Source organism: Lygodium microphyllum, chromosome 18, assembly GCF_053477565.2.
Source record: "Lygodium microphyllum isolate KBCC chromosome 18, Lygodium_microphyllum_v1.1.10, whole genome shotgun sequence".
Lineage (NCBI taxonomy): Eukaryota > Viridiplantae > Streptophyta > Polypodiopsida > Schizaeales > Lygodiaceae > Lygodium > Lygodium microphyllum.
The window spans coordinates 101,067,898-101,087,089 of NC_141152.1; positions in this window are offsets into that span (position 1 = coordinate 101,067,898).

The window sequence follows — 19,192 nt, forward strand, 5'->3', positions numbered from 1 at the left end:
TGCCAAGTATCTCTGTTGAAGACACTGCTTGCACTCTTAAGTGTACAAGCAAAATACGGGTGGAGCGATACGTGTGACCGAGTTGTTCAGGTACCTTGCACATAGGCTTCATTGATTTTTTTTTTGACACTATTATTACAAACATTTGTGCTTTTTCAAAGTGTTTTATGATTTTTTTCAGGTTATTGAAATATCTTATATTACCACCTGCAAATACCATGCCTGAGTCTCGTGATGATGCACGACATGTTTTACGGAAGCTTGGCATGGACTACAATAACATCCATGCATGTATCAACGATTGCATATTGTTTCGAGGAGAATACAAGACTATGGAGACATGTCCAAAGTGTGGTTCTCACAGGTATCGACAGGACTTGTAAGGGCAAACCATCCCTTAAAAAGTTCTCAGACACTTTTTGCTCATCCCCCGCATAAACCACATGTTTTGTACGTCCGGCATGGTGAGCTTGACAACGTGGCATGCGCAGAATAGGTCCACGGATGGAGTTCAACGAATATCAGCGGATTCGCGCGCATGGAGCCACATTGACTCTACCTTCCCAGGCTTTGCGCGAGAGCCAAGGAAACTTCGGCTCGGTCTCGCAATGGATGGCGTGAATCCATTCGGTCTGCGCTCAACTTCTTACAGTCTGTGGCCTATAGTCCTTGTCAACTACAACATCCCTCCATGGCTTTCTACAAAGAAAGGACATCTCATCCTTAGCTTGCTCATCCTAGGCCGCTACAAAGTAAAAAATATGGACGTGTATCTTCGTCCATTAGTCAATGAGCTTAAGATTTTGTGGGAGAAGAGGGTCATTGTGCAAGATATGAGCAGGCACGATGGTCGGCGGCGGTCAGCCAATATTTGAGCCATTCTCATGTGGACAATGCATGACTTTTCGAGATTGGGAGAGTGCTCAGGTGAACAGGCCTCCGTTCTCGTTGGTAATATCTATATTTTATCTCATTCAATCAAGTATTCACTAGGTCGTGGTGTTGGAACAGGTTTGGGTACCTCAAGTTATCATGCATGTCCATTGTGCGTGCCACAGTTAGACTCCCGAAGGTCACGAACCATGAAGAAGATGGTATATCAAGGACACACTGCTTTCTTGCCGGAGGATCATGAACTCAGGGAAGGTTTCCTTGGATGACCTCCAACACATATGAATGTCGCAAGCTGGTACGAGCTGAAAATGGTCCACGCGGAATTACATCCAAATGGAATGCGAGGGTTCTCAGTTTTCTATGAGTTGCCATATTGGACACACTTACAGGTCAACCACTTGTTGGATCCCATGCATATTTTCAAGAATGTGGGCAGCTTGCTATGGGACCACATCACAGGAAAGAGAGACACTATAGGGGCATGAATGGATTTGAAGGAGGTAGGTAAGATGGAGGCGCTTTGGCCGCCCTCGAGTGCTGATGGTCGCGTGCAGCTTCCTCGCGCTCCTTGGGTTTTGTCCACTAAAGAAGTGCTGATGGTCGCATGTAGCTTTCTCTTGCTCCTTGGGTTTTGTCCACTAAAGAAAAGCGCATTGTGAAGCAAGTAATCAAATCTATCTGCACTCTGACGGGTATGATGCGTTCTCTCAGGTCCGCATTTTCTAAAGACGACCAATTGTCGGGGCTAAAATCCCATGATTGGCATAAGATATGTCAGATTTGTGCTACGAATGGATTGTAATTAGCATGGGCATTTTGCTATTTGGAATGTGGCCATTATTCATAATGCTTTCTCATTTGTGGCAGTTTGTACTACCAATCGCGATCGCAAGATGCCTTACTCCAGAAATTCGCGAGGCCATTTACAAGTTGTCGAATTTGGTGCAATGGATCTCACAAAAAGAGATTAAGATGTCATATATTGAATCCGCAAGGCAGGGAGCAGTGGAGACGGTCTGTCTCTTTGAGAAATACCTGCCCACTAGCATGCTCACGATAGAAATCCACCTTCTTGTGCATCTTGTGGACAAAGTGGAGATTGCTAGACCTGTCCATATGCGATGGATGTTCTTCCTGGAGCACTTCATGAAAACTTTGAAAGGCTTTGTGCGACAACGAGCTCGGCCAGAAGGTAGCATGGCCGAAGGTTGGTTGGTGTCTGAGGCGCTAGTGCATATTTCACAATGGCTACCAACGGTGAAACCAGACAATGAAATGCTATGGTCTCGCTGAAGGACGATGATAGACTAACTGGAGATGTGGTGGTTGGAAATGGGGTAGAAAAAAGAATGGATGCCTCAATGGAAGAGAAGGTGAATTGCTTTTGTATGATGCACCATGCCTCCATGGATACGTGGCTCGCCAGGTACCAGATTGCAAAGCAAGATCGAGAGAAAGCGTGAGTTGAATTTTGACATAGTATGCATCATCGACCGATTCGATATCCCGAAGGCATGGAGGAGATGCCGCGGTTTATGTCAACACGATGGTTGCATGGAACCTTGAGTGCAGCATCTCGCGAAGGGACAGAGGTCTCAATGGAGGAGTGGGAATTCTCGAGGGGATGTAGTCCAAAGGTGATGAGGGGTTTAGAATCTGTCATATCTAAATTTTATATGCGATATCTAATTTGAGTGTTTCAATGTACAATACAAAATATATAGTGCAGCGTGGTCGTGCGGATGGCATTTTCGCGTGGAGCGTATTGAAAAAATGCGCTCCACAATGGACTGTGGTGTCATGGCAAGGTTCGAGAAAGAGAGCCGGCGAGCAATGGATCCAAACACGATTGTGGATTACAGTAGCTTCTCCATGATACTATTCGATGTGTAGTGGTTCAAAGTGGTACTTGGAGGAGCTGGAGCAACAGTTTGACAAGGTCCATTTGGATTTCTCGATATAGATTCCGAAAAAAAATGGTCGGATTTGCGCGACACCTTTGTGTTGCCGGCTCATTGTGAACAAGTGCATGGAGTCATTTGCTTGCTAATTGTATTACGATATGGTTTATGTCACAATGGTTTGAACTCTCTTGTACGTGTTTGTGAACAAGTAATCTTCTATCCAAACCCCCAACAACCTCAATGGTGGTATGTTATACCTTCAACTCCTCGAAGTGCGAGAGTATATGATCAAAGCGATGTTTCGAGCATAGATGAAGATAATATGCAAATAGAGGGGTCGATATTGCAAGCGGTGGAGGCTATCAAAAGCTTGGAGCCAGCATCGGCTAACAATTATGGAAATACAGGAGTCCTAGAATTTTTTGAGAATGAGGCAGACTCATTCTTTTGTGGTGACATGTCTATCGACCTTCCAGTGTATGCAGAGTTGTGTCAGGAGATTAAGATGGAACCATAGGATACTTCATACTTGGAGCATCCACTTACTCAATTCGTTGACCAATCTCTTGTAAAGGTACATAAGATATGCATTTTAAGTGAGATTTTTTTAAAATGATTTATATTACTATGCTTTGTATGATTTAAATTGATTATTCTAACAAAATTTTTTGTCTGTGCAGGTGACATTTTCAGGATGAGTCGAGGGATGAGCGATGAGGAGTTACAGGACATCTTTGCACACATGTCTCCAGACCAGCTCGCGAGATTTAGAGAGATGGCAGACCAGGAGCTGTCTCATTCTTCGTCAGGGCACTCTGCTAGATCTGCTTCAGCGCGATCGAATGCTTCGGCTTCGAGCAAACGATCTTGATACTCATGACTTGGGCCAGAGGGAGGGAGTGCATCCGGATCAGGGGGATACTGCTGTGGAGACATGGATGTGGTGTCTCCGTCTCGTCGTTCAGCTAGAGCTACGTCACCTCTAGGATTTGTCACACCTGTGGGGACGTCTACTCCAGTTACTCCGGCTTTTACGCAGCCATCAGGTTGTGCCAAAAGACGTTGTGCCGAAAGACGTCTTGGATCATTGGAAGAACATACCGGAGGGGAGCAAGGACTACATAGTAGCATCCTTGCACGAGGAGTTTCCGGTGCCAGCCACTGTAGATAGATTCTCTACAGGCTGGATGATGGATTGCATGCGTGCATACATGTCACATAGACGATCTGACGCATGCAAGGCAATCAAGAGTGGGGCTGCAAAGCTTGAGTGGTTAGATGCAGATGACTGGCGCTGACTGAGGGAGGAGGCTACAGATTCTTGAGGATATTGGAGTCAGCAGTGCAAGGCGGCGAGGGCACGACTTGAGGGCGGAGTGGTCCATCATCTTGGGAGTGGCGGCCACATGACATATTTGGAGGACTTTGTAAGTTTTTCTTTTGTTTTGCTTGTTTATTTTTTTGAAATATTCTTTGTACTGACAATCATAATTCTAATAGTTAGCATTTTATTTTCTTTGCAGCACTCCATTACAAATCGCGATCCGACCGGCCTTGAGACTCGATATGCAGAGAGGCATGGTCTCAATGCATTGATCGAATGATTGTATAGACGCGCGGGCCCTGTAAGTCACTCAACTTTCTTGTCCGTAGTTACCATGAGATATTTGAATGCATTATTGTATGGTGGATTGATGTGTTGTTTCTTTTTATGCAGAGTCCGTTTGATGCTCCTTTGTGGCGGGATGAGCTTTCGGGGGACGAGGATTTGTAGCTCGCCCTTGGATCCCTGGAGCTCACATGCCTTTATTTTTGAGTCGCCTGATCTATGTAGACATTTTCTATGTGTTAATGATATCCTGTACCAATCGCTTTTTATGTGATCATGTATTTATTTCATGTATCAGTTTTATGATTTCAGTATACATTCTTTTTGTTTGCAAGCGCTTTGTACACAGTAGTGCAGAAACTATTTTATATGGCTCTCATAAAGCACACAGTGCTATATGTGGCAAGGCAGCTTGCTACCCTTTATCCCTATTACCGTCGCTATTAGCATCGCAAATTTTACTATTGGCGTCACTATTGCCGTCGCTATGCGCGTCGCAAAACGTAGGTATTAGCGTCGCTATTTGCACAAATAGTGACGCCAATAGCGACACTAATACCGACATTTCTATGGTGTCGTTAATAATGACGCTTTTTGCGATGACGAGGGAAAATTTCGTTGTTTTTATTTTTGTCGCTTTAAATGTTGGTATAAGGCCTATATCTTATAGTGCAGAAGTTTTGGCCTAAGCGCCAAAACTCAACAATACAGATATGCCAACCAATTGCATACACATCTGACTCCTTTCTACAGGTAGAGTGGCATAGTGGATCGTAGATCTCAAGTGTGATCCAAGGTCTTCTTCTCCTTTCCAACTCTTCTTTCTATCGATGCTCATCTATGAGGTGCATGGGATCATTTGGACCATCACAATTGATTGCTGATCTTGACATACAAAAAATGAGCATTAGACCCCAGTCTATGATGCCAACCCTAGGGATGCTCTCTTTGGTAAAGTGTAGTACCATGTTCTTAGCATGCAAATGTGAATGGATGATGTCAGCACTATGTATGGCCTTCATCCCATCCACTAGTGCATGAATAATGTTTGGCATATTATTGATAACGTGCACAATCCTAGCTTTCTCCTCTGCATTGGGCACCTTGTCAAGATTAGGGCTGAATCCCACTGATGGCTTACACAAGCACTCAATTGTTCTTCTATATCTACATTCCTTGAAAGGACCCCACATCAATACATCATTCAATGTACTACTATTGAATAAGGAAAAGACCGTAACCCAAGGGGGCTCGAAAGTAAAGACAATGCATCGCACAGTCAATGCATTGACCTTTTGCATCCCACACTCCACTTGAAACTATTGTAACTTGGCATTATTAGAGCCCTTATAATTTTGGCACAAAATTTCAAATCTAAATGAAAATAATTGATATTATCTATTGTGGCTTCCACACACTACCCGAAGGAGCCTTCACCAATGTCTTTGTGTGGCTTGATTGCATAAAAAGGAAAGCCAATTGTTGGTGCACATTGGTGATTCCTCAATGTCCGCCATATAGTTCTTGCCCCCAATTGATCGTCTTGCTGTCTTATGGAACTAGGACTAGGACTTGCACCTATTGTAGTCTTCAAATGTTTTGGCAAAGAGGAGACACCAAACAAGTCCTTCACCCACTTTGGACATGGCACCTCCTCTCTCCACTATGTGTCACACAAGGCCAACTTCTCATTTGATACAAATGATGTTGCTAACTCCCTAAGATCTTCAAGCATCTTAGGTGCATTTCCAAGCAATGTGTGACAAAGGTGCAAGTTCTTCTCAAGATCCATGACTACATCAGTAACTAAGTCTGAAAGCCCTTGTTGTTGCAATAAGGCATGAATAGCTATACATGCTTGATTGCAAAAGTTGACAAAGACAACATCGTTGCTATTAATGAATGGTATTTTCTCTTTTGGAATGGATGATATGGCCTATATCAAGAAGATGTGAGTGCTTTGGCAATGTTAAGAGCCATCTCGACAAGGCCAATCCACCCCAGTCATCTTGAACATGTCTAGGAAATGGTTTCCTTGCCTGTTTTCCAAATTGACAGGCTTCACATACCTTATGCATTTCTGCAAACTTGAATTTAGGCAATCCTGCAACAATATTTTGGGCCTGTATTGATTTAAGTCGCTGTACATTAACATAACCAATGCGTTTATGCCAGATATCAATATCTGCAACTACACCGGTCCCATGTGCAAACATTGCTGCACTCAATTCAGACATGTCTGCATCCAACGTAAACATTCTGCCCTTCTTCTTTCCTTTTGCTATCAAGCGACCTTTATTTTTCATATCCTCAACAAAGCATCCATGAGGATTAAATCTGACCTGCAAGCCCTGCTCAACCATTTGACCAACAGAAACCAGATTCTTGGTGATATTCAGAACATGAAATACATCGGATAGGTATTTCTTTTTCCCATCCTGCATAGACAAAGGAATTTTTCCAATCTGCACAATAGGATGTGCAGTATCATCACCAGTCTCCACAAATCCTGGTTTTTCCATTTTCCTTGCATCCTCCATCCATTCTGCATGACCTGTCATGTGGTTTGATGCACCTGAGTCAACATACCATACATCATTGCTTTCTTCTGCACTTGTCATAGAATTGTTCATGTGCTGCACCATAAACAAATGCTCATTTCTGTCATCACCCTGTCTACTAGAAGATGCATAATTCCCTTGTTGCAATTTTCCATTCATGATGTCATTCTGCTTTTTATAGCAGTCTTTAGCCATATGATCCATTTTACCACAGTAGTAGCATTCAACATTGTTGTTTGCATTTTGGCCTCTTTGCCATCCACCACGACCTCTTTGGCTCCCCCTGCCTCTAGAGTTACCACGTCCTCCTCCATAGGACTGGTTTTCTTGAGTTTGCTGCATATTCTGATTTCTACCACGGCCTCCAAATCGGCCTCCTCTACCTCTGCCTCTACCTCTTCCAGCATTTGAGTAGAAGACAGTTTCTTTTGAAGTTCCTCCTGAAGAAGATGCACCACCATTTCTCTGCTCCTCAGAAATTAGAAGAGCAATCAACTCCTCAAAATCAGGAAATCTTTCACGAACTGAAATGGATGTTCGAAACTGTGCATAATCCTTTCCTAGACCATTCAAGGTTACAGAAACTAAATCATCATCTTCCACTGGCGACCCAATGGAAGCAAGTGCATCTGCAATCTTCTTCACCTTCATGTGGTAGTCATTTATGCTCATACTTTCTCTTTGCACATTATGCAACTCTTGCTTGAGCTGCATTTTCCTGGCTTGTGTATTTGTGCTATACATTTTTGACAAAGTATCCCATGCCTCCTTTGGCATATTTGCATTCTGAATATGCACAATCATAGAGTCTGAAATACTGATAGACAACCAGTACATAACTTTCCTGGCTCTCTCATGCCATGCTTTGAATGCCTGCATTTGCTGTTGATTGGGAACATCAGGAAGAACTGGTTCTTCTTCATTTCCTGCAACAAATTTCCAATATCCTTTTCCCATAAGGAAATTCATCATTCTAAACTTCCATGCTTGGAAGTTGTTCTTGTCAAGCTTTTCAGTTACAATCTATGAAAGAGAATCAGACGCCATTACAGAATACTGCAAAAAATTCTGTCACTGCAGAGAATACAGCTTCAGCCTCACAAGGACAAATCTACAAAACTGTCGAAAGTAGTATTTAACCACACAGTCACTTCCTAGTGACGATTTTGCATTAACAGGCAACAAGGATGATTCTGTAACTCCCAATGTCTCTGCGCACAGGCATACGATGCAATTTCTACAGTAACTTTTCACCGACCTGTAGAATAGTGGCTGCACAACATAAAATTGGGCCTTTTCTTGAGTGCGTGCAGAAAACTTCCGCCTCCAAAACAGCCCCGAAATGGCCTCAAATCAAAAAAACAGGGTCGCCTAGGGCTAAAGCCTTTTCCCGCAGCATATACTGCCCTCTTGCTTCACCGCGAAGGGCATCTCAACCTGAGACAATGCACTCTTGCAATTTTCGGCTGTGCTACTTGCAGAGATTTGCTCCCAAAACAGAAAATGAAAGCAACACTGCTCCTCTTACCAGAACACCGCGAGCTTGGCTTGCTTTCTTGAGTTCCTTACCACGAACAAGGCTCTGATACCATGTCAAGATTGTGGGAGAGAAGGAAGGAGTCTCACTTATAGCTTTCTTGCTTGCACGATGGGGGAAGACACACAAGGGTGGAGGCTGAAAACTAGTTTTCCTCTTCTTAGTTGTGTAAGCCAAAAAGAAGTTTCATACAAAGAAATAGAAGAACCCTATATATGGGTCTCAAACCAAAGACAACTAACTAAGGTGGCATACTAACTGAGCCACGAACTAGAGTAGATAAGGATAGCTGTCATGTAGCTATTATTCATGGGCGGTGTACCAACCGCATCTGCCAACTGACAAGTCGGTGACATAAATGCACAATGGTCACCCTGGCATATCACGAGTGGAGCTCGATATCTCAACATTTAGTTTGTTACACCTACCTATAGCTGGCAAAGATATAGCACCAGTCAATTAGTGTAGTCGATTATGCACTGTTTGATTTAGAAGGCCACTTTCCTTTATGTTGTATCTTATCTATACTTTGTGTACATTGTATAGTGTGTGGAAGAAGAAGAAGAAACCAGTAAGAAAATGTTTTGGCTTCCATCTCTCTTCTTGTGTTCTTGAGTGAGCTTCCTCTTGTGTATACAATGTGTGTGTATGCAGCAACTCAACCATATCCCTCCAGCATGGACTTCTTGACACAATGTACCATGAACTAGGTAATCTTGTCAAAGTGTATTGGCCTATTCTATCATGACACAAATAAGGTTTACAACCAACACAAAAGTCTACCCTAAATACTTATTATTTAGCCCATAGATTCTTAAATAAAAAAATGATAAGAAATTGTAAATGTTCTTTAGGAAAATGGTATATAAATTCAAGTTGCATTGTTAACAATAGAAGTAAAATGCTATCCTAGAAATACTACAGTCTACATTCTTTCTAAATGAGAAAATGATAGAGAATGACATTCGATTTTCAAGAAAGTGGTACAAGATTTTAGGTCACATTAAGAGCAATCAAGACTAAACATTGTCTTGAAAATCTTCATCATCCAAGAATCCAAAAGACATGAATCACAACTTCTTACATCAAGAAAATTGCATTTTCTATTGAAGTCTACAAGTTACTTTAGATAGGACCATAAATAAGCATAAAAACCGATATTCTAAGGTAGTAATTCGAGCCCTAGCACAACCTTTGAGAGTGGATTTTAGAGGCCATTTTTCAAAGTGGAAAAGAGACCGAGAGGCCATAAAAGACTAATTTTTCATATAAAATGAAATGGTTGCAAATCAATGAGCTAGAGTTTTCCTAGATAGAGATCAATGCCAATAACCCAAAGCAAGTCTTAGTTCGTTGATTGGAGTCCGTTTGACCCCCCATGTAATCCCCGTAAGGTTTCACGTAATGAAGGAGCTATGTGATCCGAGAGCCGAAAAGTATATGACAATGGCCAAGTTTATAGATTTTGATGTCATGAAGCTAGTCGTCCAATTGGATCTTGAATCGATGTTCGTGTTTGGGACCTCTGTTTGTGAAAAACCATTTTTCCAAAGTGTGAAACTTCTAAGCATGAACTAGATTTTTTATTTTTAAGTTTAATTAGCTTAGTTAGTGTAGAAAATGAAGGGATGCAACATTTCATGAAACGTAGGGGCGAGGGGGGAGGGAGTATGCATTTTTTTTGTGCCCCTGAATTTGGCATTTTTTAATGATCTTGTTGCATTGATCATTAAGGGAAAGCTCTGCATAGCAAGATCTCTAATTTCTTCCCCATCCATTGCCGTAGAAATGAGCAAAAATGATGCATCCAATCAAAACATCTGATTTTAGTCTTTCTCTCTCCTCTCTCCTCTGTTATTTGTTCTCATGGATTAGTGTATGAGAGAAGAGGGTGGGCTAAGATGAATGATTTTGATCATGTGATGATGCGAGAGTGAAAAGGAATGTGAATCAAGGTTGGATAGATCATCACCAGGCCTCAAATTTCAAAATACATGCATCATAAGGCATGATTTTATGAGTAAGTCATTGATTTCGTCGTTTTATGATTCATTGTGATTGAAAATGGTTATAAATTATTGTATTTAATTGCTAATTTTCAAATTTATTAGCCATGTTGAAGAAATCACAAAAAACTAGTTGTATAATGATTTTATGCTAAACATGCAAAATCCGAGACTATGTGGTTTAAGAGCAAATATGCGGTTTTTTGGGCTTTGGTATACTATGCTATTCCTATGGGTTAAAACATGATAAGAAAATAATTTATAGTATTAAAAATTAATCTAAATTAGCGAATCGGTAGATATCTATAATTTTCTATAAATAAATAACAAAAATAATAACAAGTACAAAAATTTTGGTTTTTCACATCCAATAAAAATAGGATTTGTGTGTGTAAATGTGTGGTGGAGCTGAAACATGAGGTTTAGCATCATTTCATCCCTATCTCTTTGTTAAAATGGGTTTTTATTGTTTTTCTAAAAGAAAAACACATGAAAAATATGCCTTACACCTACCCACAAATGCATAACTCTAAACGATAGGGAGAAGGGGGTTGTTGAGTGTTTAAAGTACAATGAATTTTAATGTTTTATGATGCATGTCATACAAGGTTCGTTGTTTCTAAAATTAAAAGAGTCTAGTAGCACAAGAAAGCTCGGTGCTAGCCCTAAGCAACGAAGTAATAATGTAGTAAAAGAAAAGCATGAGAAGAACTATCATTGCACTTTCACGATGATTTTTGCTAATGAATAAATTTATTTGAGCACGGTAGTCATACACAATTGCATTGCACGCACCATATGATATCATATCCTGGATGCACATCACCTGTTTATATGAGCCATGACCTACGTGGACAGTGTGAGACACCCTAAGATGTAGGGTTAGATATTCGGTTCTTTGGGGGATACTTAGTGAGGATGATTCATTACCTCTTGGAGATATCAATCAAAAGAGTGGAATTTGTTTCGAATGTATTCTATGGTCACAACACAACTTGGGTCTAACTCCTAACGTGTAGGAGGGCCGTAGTGGAGCCCTAGTGATCAGCCAAGGGGTGCTCCCTATGTATGTACTTATGTGGTCTATAACACCAACGTTGTCGCACTACTGTGCATCCGAGGTGTGGAATCCACCAAAAAGTTGTGTGTGTGACATTTGTTACTTTGTACATACTTAGTTGTTGTGTTTGTATTTTTGTTCTGCGTGGGTAGTATACTCGAGACGTGTTTAGAGCAAGAGGAACTTATCTGTAATGCTCTAGTTGGGATGTATGCCAAGTATGGAAACCTACTTTCAATCAAGAGAGAGGATTTTGGATCGCCTGATTCAGAAGTTCAGGCTAATTATTATGTGATCTGGGGAGCTCTTATCCCATTTCTCATGGAGCTGCACAGGTTTCAGCCGCCACATGATATCAAGAGCGTCGACACTGCAATCAATGTGCTCCTATCATTTCTAGATCAAGATAGTGCCCAAAACTGCATCTGTCAGATTTTGGATGGGCTTGCATATAGATGTAGAACAACTCCTGTCATTCTTGTGGAATGCCCATTTATAGGTTCATATCCCTATTTGGCTCTGGCTTGCTACTTTCTTCACAGGAAGGACATTTTAATGCATTGGTACAGTTCAGATGGATTTGAGTTGTGCATAGAAGGGCTCCTTTCAAGGAAGGGACCAAACAAGTACGACCTTGAAGGATTGATGCCAATTGTTTGGTGGCTAGGCCTATGTGAGGATTTTTGTGCCAAAAATAACATGAGGCAGACTGCTTTGGCTCTATCAAAAGCAATTGGCAAGGTTGAAGAGTTGCAATGGGAGCTTTGCCAACATCTGCTTGAATTTGTCTCTTTTTCAACAAATAAAGACGTGGGTCCGTCTGCATCTGAGAGAGTGCACACATCAGGATTTGTGTTTATGTTATTCTTGAGACACCTTGTGGCTAAGAATAAGGGTGCTACAAGAAATATGCCACCCCCTGGCTTGTCAGACAATTCTGTGATGTTCACTGCATACACTATTCTACTACGATTTTTGTCAGAAGGATTGGGTCCAGGAGGCTTAGAAAATGCAGGAAAGGAACAAGATGCATCCATTGGCTTCCTACATAGAGGAGGCAATAGAAGCTTTAATAAACAATTGTTTCTGAATTCGGATCTGTATGCAAATGATTTTGCAAAGCTTGGGAACCTTTAGTCATCTTCTCAAGATAATTTTCCTGACTCCTGAGGATTACGAAGTTGCTGTGAAACAGGGGAGAAGGCTTTCAAGCAGGGCATTGTCAGCAGGAATGAAGTGGTTGTCTGCTCAAAGGAAGGGTTTCTTGCATTTGATTACAGGGAATCTATCAATCCTTACACATACATAGATGAGACATACATCAAGACCAAGCTTTTTGAACGTGATGAGTTTGTTGGTGGATGCCACTGCCTCACACCTGCATATCTGAAGAATCAGCCAGAATTGAGTAGAAGGAACATGGGACTGGATTGACCATGGGGATTCATTGACTGTGCATCAAACTTCCACACTATGCGCAGCGAGCTTCTTATTGGCCAGTGTTTGGAGAAGGCCGCTTTTCTGATGGAAAAAAGAGGCCGCTTTTCTCGAAAAAGGGGGGGTTATTCTAGGCCGCCTAGGGGAAGAAAAAGTAGGGAACGGAAACATAAGGAGGAGCCATATTAAGGAGGAGATGCTTTTTGGGGGGGAAAAAAAGCTCGAATGAGGAGGAAGAAAGTTGTCAATCAAGAACGAGAGAAAACAGAAAGCAGGAGGGGCAGAACTTCGCTGGAGTATGGGAGAATTATAAGTGGCAATTAAAGAGCGTGAGGAATTTGTGAAAAGGCTCAAGAAAGAGATTACTATGGAAGGAAGCAATCAATTCAGCTACCATAGCGTGGGGTCTTCAATGCCTGCACTATGAGATAAAGGATATATCACCACCTCCTGGTGTCCAACAAGCTATGGAAATGCAAACAGAAGCTGAGAGGAGGAGAGGCAAATCAGTCCACACATTAGACTCATACATGTCTACCACTTTATGCAAGATGCTAATCAGAATCGCATGGTTGAGCTATCCCATCCTAAGGCAGAATTACGAATCCTTGAAATCTTCTACCACAAGATTTACAAAGTCTTTCCTTTGAGTGAGAAAATAGAGAATATAAATGATCAATATTGGACGCTACGGGCTGATGATCTTTTCCTAAGGAAGGATGCAATCGAATGCAGAGACTGACAAATTCGCCAAACGGGGAGGCTTCTTATCTCAGGGATGCAAGGAAAGACCATACTGGAGTGTGTAAGAGCTGGACACTATGTTGCCAGTGTGATAATACAAGAATCGGGCTGCAAATATCCAGAGAAGCGAAACTTTTCATAAAGAGGATGGGAAGAGTTTGGAGTTCCTTGTGGTGAAAATCACTAAAGAAAAGATTGTAGGTACAAACGGAGCAGGGGATGCATTCGTTGGAGGCTTTCAACCTGTTTTTGGGACTCAGGTGGCTCACCATATTTAGGAACTTTGCTTCTTGGATCTCTTCAAACATTTGGTTTTCAGCTGGATTTATCTCATGAGAAGATTGTTCCGAAAGGACTTAATAGAAGTCCTGGTGGTTTATTTGCTCGAAATGATAGACATGTTGCACTATGGATTGACGATCCTTTACGGCCTGGTGTTAATGTTGGAGCAGGCTCATTTGCTATGGTCCATGTGCAGACTGCTTTTAAGGAGATGTTGCAAATTTTAACCAAACAGAGTGATATGTTGAGTTCACTCTGTTTTAACCAAACAGAGTGATATGTTGAGTTCACCTCTTTGATGTGAAGACAAGGATTGCCAAGATTTGGCTGTAGTGGGCTTGGAGCGCCTTTGTTATTAAGGAGTTTTACATCAAGATATAGCTGTTGTATTTCTGAGTGACTTTGATTGTTGCTTGAGCTGCAATGCCAATTCTGACAGTTGTGAAAAGTCTTCAGCTATGAGAATTTTGGAGATTGAGATAGGTATAACAATGACATGAGTTTTATTGTCATCATCCTAATCTCTTCTAACACCTAAGGAAGTAAGCGCCTGCATATGAAGACCTTCGGAATTGAGGAATCTTCTATCTTGGAATTTCTTAAGAACCTCTATGGTCGCGAATTTGCTTTCGAAAACCCTTCGACATCTTTGGTGAACCTGACGTGAAAGCGTCGCATTTAAATTTCAGGATGGGAGATACTTCAGCATTAGTTTCAGCCTCTTTTACGATTCCTGCTTTGTCTTATACTTCATCTTCATCATCGACTTCTGCTTCAAGTACTTCTATGGATGATTTGAAGCAGATTTTGCAGAATATGTGTATGTATATGCAGCTTCAAAATCAGCAGACACAATTGTATATGCAACAACTGCAGCAGTTGCATCAACAACAGTTGTCTTAGCAAATGCAACTATATTTGGAGCAAGAGAATGCAATCAGCGTGACTAAGGCGATTGAAGCAGTTGAGAATGAAAAGAATCTATTTGATGGCCGTAATGTATCAGCTTATTTGAAGATGTATGAGATCAAGATGGGATTTTTTGGAGTACCAACATGACTTATGAGTAAATATTTACTTCGCCTTGTCACACCTGCCTTGAGGGTAAAAGTGACTGATCTTTTCCTTCAAAATTCGCATTGGCAAGATTTTAAGAAGGCCCTAAAAGAGGAGTATTTTCTTGAGTACTTTGGGATGGCTACACGGTGGTCATTCTGAGAGTGGGTCTACATGCCAACTAGCTGCTTCAAAATTGATATGAGAACTTGAAGAGAGGTATAGTCAGCTTGATGCCATTGAACAAAGAGCATTGGATGTTGAGAAAGTTGAGCTTTTCTTGCAAGCTGTAGATCCTGCTCTTCAGGAAGAATTAGGAGAGCTTCTTGAGGATCGCACAAAGCCTATGGGTCTTAAAACAGATTGGCAAGATGCCTAGGACGCGGTCTCGACTTTGACCAAGAGGCGGATATGGAAGACCTGCCTACAAAATGCATCCATGACACCGACGCCGTCTTCTGCTCCTATATCTGCTTCTACCCTTGTCATTTCTTCTCTTCCTCAGCCAATTTCTTGGCCTATGCCAGTGCCTACTATTTCTAATCCTCATGTTCCTCCTGTTCCAAGACCGATGCCGGCTCCTTCTGCTCCAAGACCATCCACTCCATTGATTCCTTCCTCTCTTGATGACATAATCAAAGGCATAACTGATTTAACACTGGAGTCAATTAAAGCAGAACTGGTGGGAAAATTGAAAGAGCAGTTTGCTTCGACCGTGCCTACTATTTCTTCTAGTGCTCCTACTGCACCTAGGAGTGCTCCTAATGCACCTAGGAGAGATCGAAGATGTATTTGGTGTGATAGTACGGACCATCAGCATTGCAGGGATTGTGAATCTTTTCAAGATGCAAGGAGGAAGAATTTGGTATTTTGGGGACAAGATGTCAAGATCTGGTTGAGTGAAACAGGAGCTCCGCTTGCTACCAATTTTGGGAAAGGCAGAATGAAGAAATTAGTAGATGATATGGTTGTGCATACTTCTTATGTGGCAGCTAGAGGAGATGCTTCTGCATATGGAGTCCAACTTGAGAAAGGTTCAGAGAGTCAGTCAGGATTATGGACCTATGCTTTGGAGACGGCAAACAAGGGGAAAATTCAACAGATTGTTTTGACTAGTGCAGGTTCTAACATCAGATCTAAGACAGGTTGGGATTCACCTGTTGACAGGTACACTATTTATGCCTACTTGGCTAAGTCTCAGGGAGCAGATGTACTTGTTGAGGAGAAGCGTAAGAGGAGAATCCAAATCCAGCTAAAAAGACTAGAGGGGGTGAGTTTGTTACTCCACCTACTGCATGTTCATCTTTGAGACCAGGGCCAGAATGACAGATGGAAGATGCTCAAAAGAAAAAAAGAGGTAAGAGCCTAGAGAGAGAAAGAAGCCAGGGTTTAGATTGATGTCTGATATTGAGACATCTACAGACATGAAGAAAATTTTTAATGACAAGATACTTGGCAGTGAGGTGACTTTTACTATTTCCGAGGTTTTGGGCATCTCGAAAAGAGAGTTTCAAGATCAGTTCCAAGAAGTCTTGAAGAGAAAAAGACATGAATTGCCTACTACTGATACACAAGGAGTTTTGATTGGAGAGTTGGATGAGGATGAGGATGAGGTTATGGTTGAAAATGCTTCTGTTTTTCCGCAGACAGAGAAGAGGGTTCAGCCTATGCATTATGTTGAAATTGATGAGCCTATCTTGATACCGCATAGTCATTTTTCACGGAGTCATTGGGCTAGGGCAACTACAGAAACAATGGTAAAAATTAGAGAGAAACAGGTGCCTTATGTTGCTTTGGTGGATCATGGTTCAGAGATTAATCTCATAGTTTGTGGAGTTTATGAAAGTAATAGATGGCCTATGGATGTTGAGCATGGGTGGCGTATGAGAGCCGCCAACAACACTGCAAGTGATTTGTATGTTGCCTGTCCTAGTGTCAGGATTTCTATTGGAGATGTAGAGGAGGATTTCCATTTCTTTGTGCAGGATTCATGCTCTTACCCCATAATCCTTGGACAGTCATTCATCATAGAGATGCGCATGGGGACGAAAGTAATGGATGATGGATCTGCTTATGCACGGATTCGCAGTAAAGATGGTATGAGAGCACTCCAGTTTATGACTATGTGTGTAAACCATGCAAGAAACAGGGATACTCTTCGAGATGCACCTTTGCCCACTGTGAGGGATTCAGGTTTTCATTAGGTACTGCTGTTCTGCGAGACGATAGTGGTACAGAGCAGAGGAGATTGGAGTTCTCACCTCCTGGCAGTAGTGTTTTCTCCTCCAGTTTTGTTGGAATTTCAGCAAACAGTTCGATGAGTTATCATAAGATTTCTAAGTTGCCTAGAGCTGCCAGGCAGTACATATGCAAGAAGGAGAAAAATTTGAAGAATGCAGGTATTTTGGAGGATGATGAGCATATAGATGGGATGTATGATAGTATGGTTTGTGCATATACGATAACAGAGATGGAAAATATGCTGAAAACTAATATGCAGAATTGTCACAGTAATGTATCAGTTCAGTCCTTGGACATGTTTCATGAAATTTCAGATTTTGTGTCATAGAAAGAGTCAGAGGCTGAGGTGATTTAGCAAAAAGTGTTGAGTGCTGAAGAAATTCAGCAAATAGAGTTTTCAGTTGACTATGGTCAGCCTACAGAGACACAGAGGGCTAAAAACTTTCAGCCAACAGAGTTTATTATTGAAATATTTCAGCATCCAGAGTTTAGGGCTGTTCCTATGCAATCTATAGAGCAGAGGGCTGAGGATATTCAGAGAATTGCTGATTTACAGCAAGATTTGAGTAATGCAGAGGATCATAATGAAGCCACGGTTGACATGAAATACAAGACTGTGGATAAGAAGGTGAAGCCGGTAGCTGGACCGCTTCCACCTTTGACAGTGATCAGCAAATGGAAAGGGCTGCCAAGCAGCCAATTTTGAGGAATCCAGAGCATATAGGCCATAAATTTTCAGCAAAGACTCTTGTTGAATTAAAAATCAGAAATGGTGATCTTTTGCTACCCTCAGAGAAGCAATGCTTTCAGGATATGCTTGAGCGACATGGAAGGGGGTTTGCTTTTTTCTTGCATGAGATTGGATGTGTGAATCTAGATATTATTTTCCCTATGGTGATCTTTATTGTTCCTCATATTCCATGGAACCTCTGACCTATTCCAGTGCCTAGGGTACACCTGCCAAAGTTAGTTGACTTGTTGAATGAAAAAATCAAGATGGGAATCCTGGATCCATCATTTGCACCATACTCAAATAGGTGGTTTACGGTTCCAAAGAAGAATGGCAATCTCTGATTTATATAGGACACGCAGCTAGTAAACAAACTTACTATGAGGAATGTTGGTATAGGTCCAGTTGTGGATGCTTTTGCAGAAGCATTTGCTGGACGTGTCATCTATTCTTTAGGTGACTTGTATTCGGGATATGATAAGTTTCAGCTAGCTTTGGAAAGCAGGGACATAACCACTATGAGAACTCCTATTGGGCTTGTCAGGATGTGTACCTTGCCTCAAGGTGCCACTAATTCTGTCGGGCATATGATGAATGCCATGCATTGTCAAGATTGTGGGAGAGAAGGAAGGAGTCTCACTTGTAGCTTTCTTGCTTGCACAATGGGGGAATACACACAAAGGTGGAGGCTGAAAACAGTTTTCCTCTTCTTAGTTGTGTAAGCCAAAAGAACTCTTATACAAAGAAATAGAAGAACCCTATATATGGGTCTCAAACTAAACTCAACTAACTAAGGTGGCATACTAACTGAGCCACGAACTAGAGTAGATAAGGATAGCTGTCATCTAGTTATTATTCATGGGCGGTGTACCAACCGCATCTACAACTAACAAGTCGGTGACATAAATGCACAACGGTCACCCTGGCATAGTAGGGTCTTCCAGAAGCTCACCTGCATCTGCGCTCAGCTTCACATTCTACTCCAAAGGAATTGAAATAGGCTTACAGCCTGTCATCCCATATTTGGACAGCATGTCCAATCCATACTGCCTCTGCAAGAGCTATATCGCACTTGGTGATCTAATCACCTCAATGCCTAAGAAATAACGCAGCTCTCCCAAATCCTTCATC